Below are 12,105 nucleotides of genomic sequence, written 5' to 3'. Positions count from 1 at the left end.
ATTAATTTTAGATTTAGTTTTAAAAATTAATCAAATTTTATTAGGTTTACCTTTTATTATAAAATATAATATAAATTTAAAATTAGAATTTTTAATATATTCATAGTTTAACTAAAACATTAAGCGTTAGTCGAATTAAATCTGTAAAAAAATTAGTAAACTAGGGTTTTTCTTTTTCTTTTGAGTTTTAATGGTTTAGATTTTACATTTTTTATTTTTCAAAATGTAGAGAAAACCCTACCTGAATCAGTCGTGCGTCCCTGGGAACTGTCACACGTCCAACTCCCGAACCCTTAGCTTGCGTCCAATTGTCTCTGCATCACGTCTATTCTATATCATGTCCAAATGCCTCTTTGTTGCACAACGGGAATGAAAATTGAAAAAATGCTAGGTTGCCGGTTCGGGTTTGGGTTCGAAGAACCCGGTATGCCGGTACGGCAAAATTTTGAAAAGGGGTTTGGGTTCGTTTGGGTTCGTTAGTACAAAAACATGTAAATATTTTATATATATATATATATATATATATATATATATATATTTTGATATTTGTGAAGCCTATAAGCATGAATTAAACTATGCATGTCACATAGCATCATATAAACAACAAAACAAACATAAACTTGTAATCATAGCATCATGATCATACCATAATTGATAATAGCATCATATACATCAAGTTTAATACCAAAATGACAAAATATTCAAGTATCATTGTTTCAACTTTCAACAATATAAACTTAAAGTTTAATCATCAAATGGATCATCTAATTCATCATCCTCCTCCTCCTTCTCCTCCTCATTGACATTACATGAGCCAATGCCACTTGCACTTGCACTATAAGTTGGCTCAATTTCCGAGTCATCAAGTGTCAATGCAAGAAGCTGAGAAGCAGGAGCGTCCAAATCAGTATGCTCTGGCTCTATATCCCACATCTTTGTTTCCCCTTGTGTGTAGTCATGTTGTTTGTGTGAAAGAAGACGTAGGTTGGAATGCACATATACTAAATTCTCCGCTCTTTTTGATAGCAGCCTATTGTGCTTTACTGAGTGGATCAAAGAGTATGTGCTCTAATTTCTTTCTGAAGCAGATGAACTAGCAACCTATGAAGACAAAGTAAACAATTAAAGTTATACATTAATAAAAATAAAATTACTAGCAACCTATGAAGACAAAGTAAACTATAAATAAACTAAAACTTGTAAATTTAAAATTTTAATTAATTAAACTTACTTGTGATAAAACTTTTATAGTGAGGGGTTGTAGGTGTTGGAAGCATGTGCCATGGAAGTACCACCAGCTATGAGCATCTTTCTTGGATCTATGACGAAGTGCATCAACACTTAGACCATTCCCATTTGCGAATCATAGCATCATGATCATACCATAATTGATAATAGCATCATATACATCAAGTTTAATACCAAAATGACAAAATATTCAAGTATCATTGTTTCAACTTTCAACAATATAAACTTAAAGTTTAATCATCAAATGGATCATCTAATTCATCATCCTTCTCCTCCTTCTCCTCCTCATTGACATTACATGAGCCAATGCCACTTGCACTTGCACTATAAGTTGGCTCAATTTCCGAGTCATCAAGTGGCAATGCAAGAAGCTGAGAAGCAGGAGCGTCCAAATCAGTATGCTCTGGCTCTATATCCCACATCTTTGTTTCCCCTTGTGTGTAGTCATGTTGTTTGTGTGAAAGAAGACGTAGGTTGGAATGCACATATACTAAATTCTCCGCTCTTTTTGATAGCAGCCTATTGTGCTTTACTGAGTGGATCAAAGAGTATGTGCTCTAATTTCTTTCTGAAGCAGATGAACTAGCAACCTATGAAGACAAAGTAAACAATTAAAGTTATACATTAATAAAAATAAAATTACTAGCAACCTATGAAGACAAAGTAAACTATAAATAAACTAAAACTTGTAAATTTAAAATTTTAATTAATTAAACTTACTTGTGATAAAACTTTTATAGTGAGGGGTTGTAGGTGTTGGAAGCATGTGCCATGGAAGTACCACCAGCTATGAGCATCTTTCTTGGATCTATGATGAAGTGCATCAACACTTAGACCATTCCCATTTGCGAATTCTATGAACTCATTTGTAACAACATCTCGCAAATCATCATCGGGATATAGTCTAAGAAATGCTGCCTTGTACCCATCAGATACTTCTAGATCTCTCCATGGTGGAATCCTTCCTGGTTTATCAAGAAATTGATTGCTATAGTACTTAGGTGTCAAGGCATAGGCAAGAAGGTGCAAAGGAGTGGTCATCTTATTCCACCTCTCTACAATAATTACTTCTAGTTCTTTGAAGAATTTCTCCTGAGGATCATTCTCTTTTTCATTTATAGTGACCTTTATTTTTTCAAGCATTGAATCAATGCCATCATAAATCTCACCTATGCAAGGCCTATCCATGTCTGTATAGCGAATCATGCTCATGATGGGCTCAGTGATACTTAGGAGATATGTAACAAGATCCCACCATTTCTCATTCAATATTCTATCCCTAATTTTTTCTGCCCTCTCAGTGCTACTTTGCTTCCATACAGTCCAATTGGTGCTGATCACCATATTGCATAGTGCCACTTTAACTTTCACAAGTCGTCTTAAGACGATTGTGTTTGATGCAAAACGGGTCTCAGCAACCTATAACACAAATTAATGCCAAAAGATTAAAAAATAAAGCCAAATTTTAAAGAATAATACACAATATAGCTTACACAATGATATTATTAACATTGAAAATTCAAAAAAATCAGAAAATGTAAAATTAAATTACTATTTCACTTACCTTTAATAGCTCCAAATTCGAATAGGTTCTAAAATTCCCTTGAGACGTGGTGGTTTGTGATGAACATTTGGATGTCCTCAGCCTCTGCATACACATCTCTGATCCATTTTATTTTTTGCCCAATCCTTTGTAGCATAAGATTGAGTGAATGTACCGCACAAGGTGTCCTAAAGATGTGATCATAGCGTTGCTCAACCAACAAACCAGCAACTCTACAATTTTTTGCATTGTCCGTTATGACTTGGACAACATTGCGGGGTCCCACAGACTCAATGGCAGAGATGAGAATTTCTGCAATAAATTGGCCATCTTTTATTTGGCCCTCACAATCCACAGCTCTCAAAAACATTGCCCCTTTAGGGGACACCTATGACATTGATCAAGGGACGGTTTTTAGCATCTTTCCACCCATCTGAAACAATTGTTACCCCTGTCTCAACCCATGAATCCCTTATGGGTTTCAATGCATCTTCAACCCTCTTCACCTCTTTCTCCAATAATGTTCCATGTACCTTCTCATAACCGGGGCCCTTATACCCTCGTGGTGCCTCATTAACACTTTTTATCATTTTTTTCCAATATGGGGAGCGAACAACATTGAATGACAACCCATTTGCATAAATGCACCTTACTATATCTTGATCAGCGTTGTCTCTACTCTCATTTTGGAATGCGGTTTCTAAAGGCCCCTTTGTTCTTTTATGTGTCAAGGGTGGTTCACTTTGAGGTTCATTTGTGGCAAAGAAGGGGTGGTCTTCTACTACAATACTGGGATTAGAAGGGCCTTGCATTCCCTTTGTTTTCTTTGATGCGGTTTGGTTCAATCTACGGGCTTCCCTCTCTTTTGCCGCCTCATGCTCCCTAATATATTTCATCACTGTCTCATCTGGTATAGGTTTACCATTTTTTCTAGGGCATTTTTTGATGCCTCTTCCTTTTATTCCACACAAATGGCCTACCACCCGATAATATGAACTATTACGTTCAATATCACATCCATGGCATTTCCAACGGAATCCCCCACCTCCCGGAAGTTGTTTTATAATGTCCACATATTTCCATAAGGGAGAATTTGGATCATTTCTTTGTTTTGCAATTATTTGTTCATTGCCAATGGAGGAAGATGTAGATGCCATTCTAGTTCCTATGGCAAGAAATAAAATAAACATATTCAAAAACAAAAACTAAATAATGAAAAAAAATTCAAGTTTCATGTTTGACAATTTGTGAAACAAAAATAGTTGGAAAAAAATGTTTAAAAACCTACCTCTTGCAGCCAATGGAAGCTTGAAAATGTATGGAAATGATGCTGCAACACTTGTTGAAGCTTCTAAAATCAGTCTTCAACTCCTCTTTGATCTTGGAAGCCAAATTTTGTTCACCCTTTCTTCAACCTGCTCTCATAAAATTTTGTTTGCAACACAAATGAGGTGAAATGAGTCAATAAAATGTTTTAGAAGTGGTTTTTAGGTTATAACTTTTACTTTTTACAAGGCGGAATTGAAAAAAAAAAAAATTTGCTTTGTTTTTTGACTTTATGGGCCACCTAGCTGCCTGGGTTCGACTGGGTCCGCTCGGGTTCGACTGGGTTCGACCCCAGGTTCGACCCCAGGTTCAACTGGGTTCGACCCACTCTGGGTTTTTCGAACCCTGGTCAAACCCAGGTCGAACCGGACCCGTACCATGGACCCGGTCGAACCCGAACCCGGACCCGTACTAGGGCGTCCCAAGGGCGAACCCGGTAACCTAGAAAAAATGCAATGTTTTAGGGTTTTTTTTTCTATTTTAGGCTTTTAAAAAAGTCAAGTCAAAGTACTGCACCCCTGGAATTGCCTTGGGATCAGCCTGGAATCACCATGTTAGTGTCGAATTCAACAGGAAATGGTAGGACAGACGCAGGTATATTTTGGAGTTAAAAAACCAGATTCTTGGTCGAATCCATAGATGTTTCATAACTGGATCTGATTTTAGGACTTTCGTATTTGGAATCAGCAGGTAAATCCTATGATTCAGCTACCTAGGATATAAGGAAATAAATTGAATTTCATTGGATAATGCTGATGGGGTCCCATCTTCTCACCCACATGTGAAAAGGATTTCCCAATATGTATGCAAAATGGGTCACATGTCTATAATATTCTTTATTGAAGTCATGAGTCTTGTTCAGTGTTAGCTTCAGTGGCACAATTCCGCACTATAAAATTTTGAGAAGTATCAGAACAGTTTCTGACTCTTAAGCAGACTGAAAAGCAGAATGAATTCTTCTTGAGCTCTCTTAGAAACTCTATAAATCTCTTTACAAGAATTTTTTCCTTTAGAAGGAGCAACAATAACTGAGTTTGCTACAACTTTAGATCTGTTTGAGATTTGAGATTGTTTGAGATTTTATTAATTGATGGAGTTTGGGAACATCAGATTATCATATTCCACTATTTAAGTTATAATATTTAACGCTTTTGTTTGTCCTTGAATTCCATATGTATTTCTGTCGAGTGTGTGGATTTTCTGTGCTGGAATTATTGGGTTTTGAAATTCTATCAGTCTAAAGCAATTCATTTTGTCACAAGTCATGCAGTCTTTGTGAATAAAGAAATATTTTATTGTCAAGTATTATACATATATTTTGTAGAAGTTGACCTGGGCCTGCATTAGTCATGATTTAACTCTACGACAGACTATAGGAAGAAAGAACGAAATTGTATTAATGTACACAGATTATATTCTTTTGTTTAAGGAGACTATAGAGGTTATCCTTACATAAGGTTAGTTATATGGTAAAGCATGCCTTGAAGACTAATCTTACTGCATCTTTCATCTTTCACGTTGGATCATTGTGCCACTGTTCCATAATTATAATACTCTTTAGTGTAATCTGTTCCTGCTGTTTGTTTAGATATTATCAGATCTATATCATAGTTCAATTTTTCTTGATGGTTGTTAACATGTCAACAAAATTTATTCCTATATCCTTTATTTGCATTGAATATTATGGTGCTAGTTGGGGGGGAAATTTTATGTTGACAAGAAACATTATGATGTTTAGCTGACAATAATATATTTTATGTTCCTGGTTCATAAGCATGCCATAATTCAAGTAATGTTGATATTGTTCTCTGAGTGGAATGATTAAATAAATTTTCACCATGACCATGTACCATCAGGATTCAATATAGTATATCCACTTGGAAGTTCTTAAACATTGAGTGTAGAGAGATCTGCACTTTTGATTCCCGTTTCTACACTCAATGTTTATATACTATTTATAGAAAGAATTATGATTGACATTCTGATACAAAATCTACATCTCTCTATATCAATGCCAAATAGGTTTTATCTCAAGCTCTCCTTAATAAATAGTTTTGGAAACAAAATGAAAAAACACATTCCAAAACATGGGATATTATTCAAAAATATAGTTAGTCCTAACTCCTAAGATTTATTGGTTTTCACATCAATACTTTTCACCTTTATGGTAATGCCAAATAGAAACCAATTCAAGTTTTCTTTGATAAATAGTTCTATAAAGATATTCCAAAACATGAGAGCTGTTTGGTCCATAGATCAAACAGTTGGTAAGTTTGTGCCGAGGCTTTGGGTTCTTCCCATGTAGGTCCAGGGTTCAACTCTCGACGGTTGGGTTTACCTGGTGGCTGGGTTGTGTGAGGCCTCTCAGTCATCCATCGAGGTATTCTCGCCTCAGCTCACCCCCTCCATACCCCAAAACTTTGCAAAAAAGTAAGATCGAGGCAAGTGGGTCGCTGGGTTATCTCATGATATCAAAAAAATAAAAAACCATAATACCAATACAGATGACTAACTTTTGATTAAAAAGGTACAAGGTAAACTGAATTGTTGCTACAAAGTAGACGGAGCAGCTGCGCCGCCTTACCTATTTAAAGTTTGAAAATAGGTCGAGGGCGTTATGCCCCCGATCGAGAGGGTGAAACCTGCAATCTTGTGAAACATGGGACTACTCTCAGGCTGTGGGTATCCTATTGTGAGAGCAGACCTCCAGATTATAGGTCGGCATAATAAATCTTGGAGCAGCTAAGAATTTGTTTGGCCTTCAAAGCTAGAGCAGTCTTCAAGGGAGACAGGTTCATATAATTTGATCATTGTCTTTCACAGTCCTAAATAATGAATAAGAGTACTATTGTATTCAAGAAATCATTAGCAAGAAAAGATAAATGGTGCCATGAGAAGATTTTGATAGAAGAAATATTATCAAACATTCACAATGACTTGAATGACAAAAACTACCTTCCATCTTGCTAATCTATACAATTACATGAATGACAATTGACCTGATTTGTTGCCATCAGGTCAATCAAAACTGGATTTCAGAGGTCAACTGAGTACATGAGAAATCTTTATTGCATATTGTCATGATAATCCTATTTGTGCAGAACACATTAAAGGTAGGTTACTATTTTATTACTGTCCTTGTGTGGTGCATTCTACACCATCTATGGGTTTTGGACACTCACACACGATGGAATGAATGAATTAGAAAATAACACTAAAGAGTCCATGCAATTGTTACTGAAACAAACAAATAACATGGATGGACAAGGCATTTTTAAAAATGAACATACATGCACTGTAACATGTAGTCCTACTACAATTTTGTAGCAAGACCTATCTCATACAATACCACTGGACAATAACAATTTCATATTACTAAGCTGGAGCCAGGTACCCAACTGGTCATTATTTTTCTGCACAGGCATCTAGAGAAAATTAAGGATGAAGTTAGAAGGAATTAGAAGAACAAGTAGATATGGCTCACTAGCACCTAAGATAAATCGTCTGTTTCTGCAGTAGTGTTTACAAGGAATAGGATGAATGGCTTCTTAAATATTTGTATTGACTACAGTGAGTAAGACAAGAGGGCCATCAAAACTAGTTTCAGTTCCATGTAACAATGAGCTCTTTGCTGAGTTAAATGGTGCAGACATGCTCATAAAGATTGATTTGAGATATCCCCAGATGAAGATTGAGAGAATGTGGTCAATTTAAGTCTGTCTTTGGATTCATCATGTTTACCAAGAGTAGATACATTGAACCTTAATCTTCAACCTGTAACGTCCCCTAATGGGACCCTCTTATACTCTGACCTAGAATCACAATTTTAGTGCATAGTAAATACAATAAAGGGACACTATTGTCAACTAAAGCTTGGTCTAGAACCTGCACAACAGGTTAGTCAACATTTCCATTATGCTATGATAGATCATATATTCAACATTCTTTATATATTGCCCAGTTTATATGAAGGATTTAACAACCCTTTCTCTCCCTACACCTGTCCCCATTATGGAGCTCAAGGAGAATCACACAAGGCGCCTTGAGTCTATCCCTCTCCAACAAGCCCAAGAGCACCAAGGACCTCGTCAACTTGGCCTCTTGGCCTCTTGGCTCACACTCAGGGTTGGCGTACTTGCTGAAGCCTAGTGCTCTTGCTTCCTTGTATTCTCCCTCCATAATTGGATGGTGAGATTGAAAGGTATTACAGACTCCATCATATAATTTACTTAATCGTCATATGAACAGTTAGTGATAGAAAGGCATTATTACACTGTCATTACTATCTTATATCATCCATCGGGAAGTATAAAGATGAAAGATAAATATATTTGTACAGCCATAACCCAGATTCGTTATGCTATGTGTAACACGGTCGAACTGCTGTATGCCTCAATTTATTATCAATATCAAACCCGATTCCTTCTTCAAGGACTGTACAAACTGATGTATATAATGGCTGTATGGTCTAAATCGTGTTTTACTCAGATTGGACCCTTGTCCGTTTTTCCTCCTATGATGGGATATCTTCCTTCAATGCTTCTATTTGCATCGGCTGAGACTGCGATCTTTTTTAGACTGTTCTTTTTATTCTCAAATGATTGATTCCCTTCCTTTATATCTTTCAATGTGAGGGAGAGGTCACACCTCTTCATCATGTATGCCCTTTGGCAAGAGACACACCCTTTCACCATTAGCACCCTTTGAAAGGGTGCAACTCTTCATTATTTCTGCCCTTTGAAAAGGACACAACCTTTCACAATCAGATCTGCACTTATTATTTAAATCAGATCTGCACTTTTGATTCCCAAATTATCCTCCCTTCAAATGAGTTCTCCTCTCCTTTTTATACCTCGTATTTGGGTGAGTCACAACTTATCATTTTATGCCTATTGACCATTCATTAATTTTAATCAAAGTTTAATTATATTTAATTATATTCTTCTATATTTTAATTTAATTTTTATTTTTATTCATTTGTATTTTAATTTTATTATTATTATTCATTATTAAATTATATTTCAAAGTGGGGACATTACACAACCTTTCGTTGACGAGGGTTATTTGTTTTTGTAAACTGTTTGGTTATAATTTTGATAGAAGTATAGTGTTGTTGCAGTTTTTCCTTGAATAATGCAATATGGTTTAGCTCATAGAAGCAAATCTATTTCTCAAAATTTCTTGGCAAACCAAGAGATAAAATATTTCCAATTCTCAGGATAGAATCAGGAGAAAAAAACTGGGAAAATATTGGGAATCCAAAGAATTTAAAAATGTAGAAAAAAAGAAAAAAGAGCAATAACTGATGATTATTTCATTTAAAGACATCCTAATTACAAAGAGAGTCAGAGAGTGAAACTGTGGAAGTAAATGACACTGTAGATCTGAATTTTGAAAATTTGGATTTTTGATATTTTTCTCTTTAATTTTGAGATTGTTGATAACAGTGCACACTGCAAAGTGCATTACTATATAGTTTGACTAAAAATTTCATATTCTTAAAATCAATTGCAAACTGCAAAATTCAAATGTCAAGCTACAACTTATAAATGTTTTTGCTCCAATATTTTTTTTTTTCTATTAAATATATATGATCAAAGCCATAATGACATCTCATATGGAGCTGTTACAACCAGCAGCAAAAAAGGGGGCATACATGATCACTACCAACTTATCATATATGCTACCAGCCCCAGCAAACTACATAGAGTATCAACTGTTTAATTACAAAAGAGGATTATAATGTAGGAAAGTAACCTATGATGAGAATCAGATTCATATTATGTCTCCTTGCCTCCTTGGGACCCAAGCCAGCCAACCCTTGGGTCCTTCCATCCACCTGAGCATGCGATTCTCTTCAATCTGCTGTTTGTAAGGGTGCTGAACAACTTCAGCTACTGGTATAGCCTCAGGAACACCACTTGGTACAGCACCTTGTGCATCACCTGGAACATCACCAGGCATATCATCTGGATCATCACCTGGTATATCCCCTGGAACAGCTGCCATTGGGACTGCCCATATTGCCTTCTGTCGTTCCTGCCTCTCCTTCTGCCTCTGCTCTTCCAGCTCTGCCATGAAGTTATGCAAAGCTATCTCGAACGGAGTCATCTCTTCTGATATCCGGGACCATGTGTATCCATGTGAGACCTTCCAGTAACCAAGATGCCCCATGCCACTCTTAAAGAGATCCTCTAGCTTCTTTTTCTTCAATCTGATCACAACTGTTGCCTGCACATTTATTTTGTGAAATATGAGTCTCCTGAGAGACTCAGTAAGATTTCTGGTACTATACCCAAAAACATTATCATTACGAAACTTCCAAATATGCCACAGTATTAAAGCAGAGAGAAGGGCAAACAAACTATTGAAAACTTTCTTAAGACCTTTAATATGACCAGTAATAATCTCATAAATGGATACATCTGTATTGCTGGAAAAACCAAACATCTTCCATATCTCTTTAGCAAAATAGCATTCAAAGAACACATGCCTAACAGACTCAGGGAGCTTGCAAAATGGATCATTAAATGGATCATTCCAAGCCTAAGATGGATCTTGAAAGAGTACATAATTTTGTAATCCTTCTCACCAAGTTAGAAAGTGAAAAAGACTACATCCGGTTCAAGGACTGGATATTAATTCTGGTGGGTGAGACCTCAAGCAACTTAGATGACTTTGTTTCACTTGCAAATACCATATGAACCTTCTATGTGTTATATATCCTTGGCAGAAACCACACCCTTAAACCCTAAAAAATAAGCCAAAACTCAGAAAAAATCAGAGCAGAATGGTAAAAAATTGCGAGCAAAATAAGTAAAAAATTGCAGTCCACAGGGATATATAGGGTAAAAACAAAAATATTGGATTTTTCTTGTGAGCTTCTTGATCAAAATATCATTTGACCAGTATTTATTGAAATATTGTGAATTTCTCAGTGCCTGCAGTGAGAAATGATATCTCAGAGATTTTGGCGGGAACTGCTTCTGTGGTTTAAACTTAAATAGTTTACTTTCCTGTTTACTTCAGTTTTATGATTAAAAACAAATCAGTTCCAGATTTTGATGCCAGTTTCTTTTTTTAATTTTTGCTGTAGTTTTTCCATTTATTACCATTTTTAAGAGTAGGAATGGATTTATCAAAGCTACTTTCTTGGCCACATTCTTGAAATCGGTAGCATTCTCTGTCGAGGGAGCCTTTGCTGGTTCAACGGGCAAATTAAAGGATAGCATGAACCAGATGAACAATGGTATCATGACGATGATAATTGTTATGATTCTAGGTTGTATTTAGGGTGAAACCTTAAAGATTTTGTTTATTTGTATTAGAAAATATGATAACAATGAGTCATATGAGTCATATGTCAAAGACATATCAATGGGTCATCGGAATGCCATAGGTGTTACATGGGATCTTGTCAGAGGTCATAATGGGGAAATTTCATGGAATATAGTCATAGCAGTTTAAAAAAGAAATGAGAGAATTATAAAACATCTTATAGATGTCATGGGAAGTCCCAAAATTATTAAGGTATTTATAAAACATCTCAGGTGTCATGGGCGATTAATTGAGACTTACAAAGCATGTTAGGTGTCCTAGGGAGTTTCAAAGAATCGTCATAATTAGTAATCAGGAAGTCATAAGAATGTTAACTATAAGTATAAACTATTCTACATGGAAGAAACAAATCATAAAAATGGCTTTAAGCCTAAGAGTCTGGAATGTATTGATTGTTTTTGTGGTCTGGGTATTCTTTATGTGGATAGTCTGAGGAAAGAATGTCTCTGACCAAGTGCAGCACTCATGAGAGTATTCATTATTTTTGCATGCTTTCTGCGAAATGCTAAGGGGCCAGAGATGGTGCCTATATCTTCTCATGAAAGTATTCTTTATTTTGTATGCTTTCTGTAAAATGCTATTTGAACTCTTTTCAGTTGGTGTGTATTTCCAAAAAATTCTTTCAGTTCTAAGAAGAGTAAACTATTGAA

General features: G+C 35.8%; 1 protein-coding gene across 2 annotated transcripts in view; it reads left to right on the top strand.

The window, feature by feature from the left end:
* The window catches only part of LOC131041942 (uncharacterized), an 89,035-nt gene that overhangs the window by 24,694 nt on the left and 52,236 nt on the right, over window positions 1–12,105 (top strand). The window lies entirely within an intron of this gene.

The sequence above is a fragment of the Cryptomeria japonica genome, chromosome 1 (genome assembly GCF_030272615.1).
Source record: "Cryptomeria japonica chromosome 1, Sugi_1.0, whole genome shotgun sequence".
In the NCBI taxonomy this organism is placed as follows: domain Eukaryota; kingdom Viridiplantae; phylum Streptophyta; class Pinopsida; order Cupressales; family Cupressaceae; genus Cryptomeria; species Cryptomeria japonica.
This window is presented reverse-complemented; position numbering and strand designations above follow the sequence as displayed.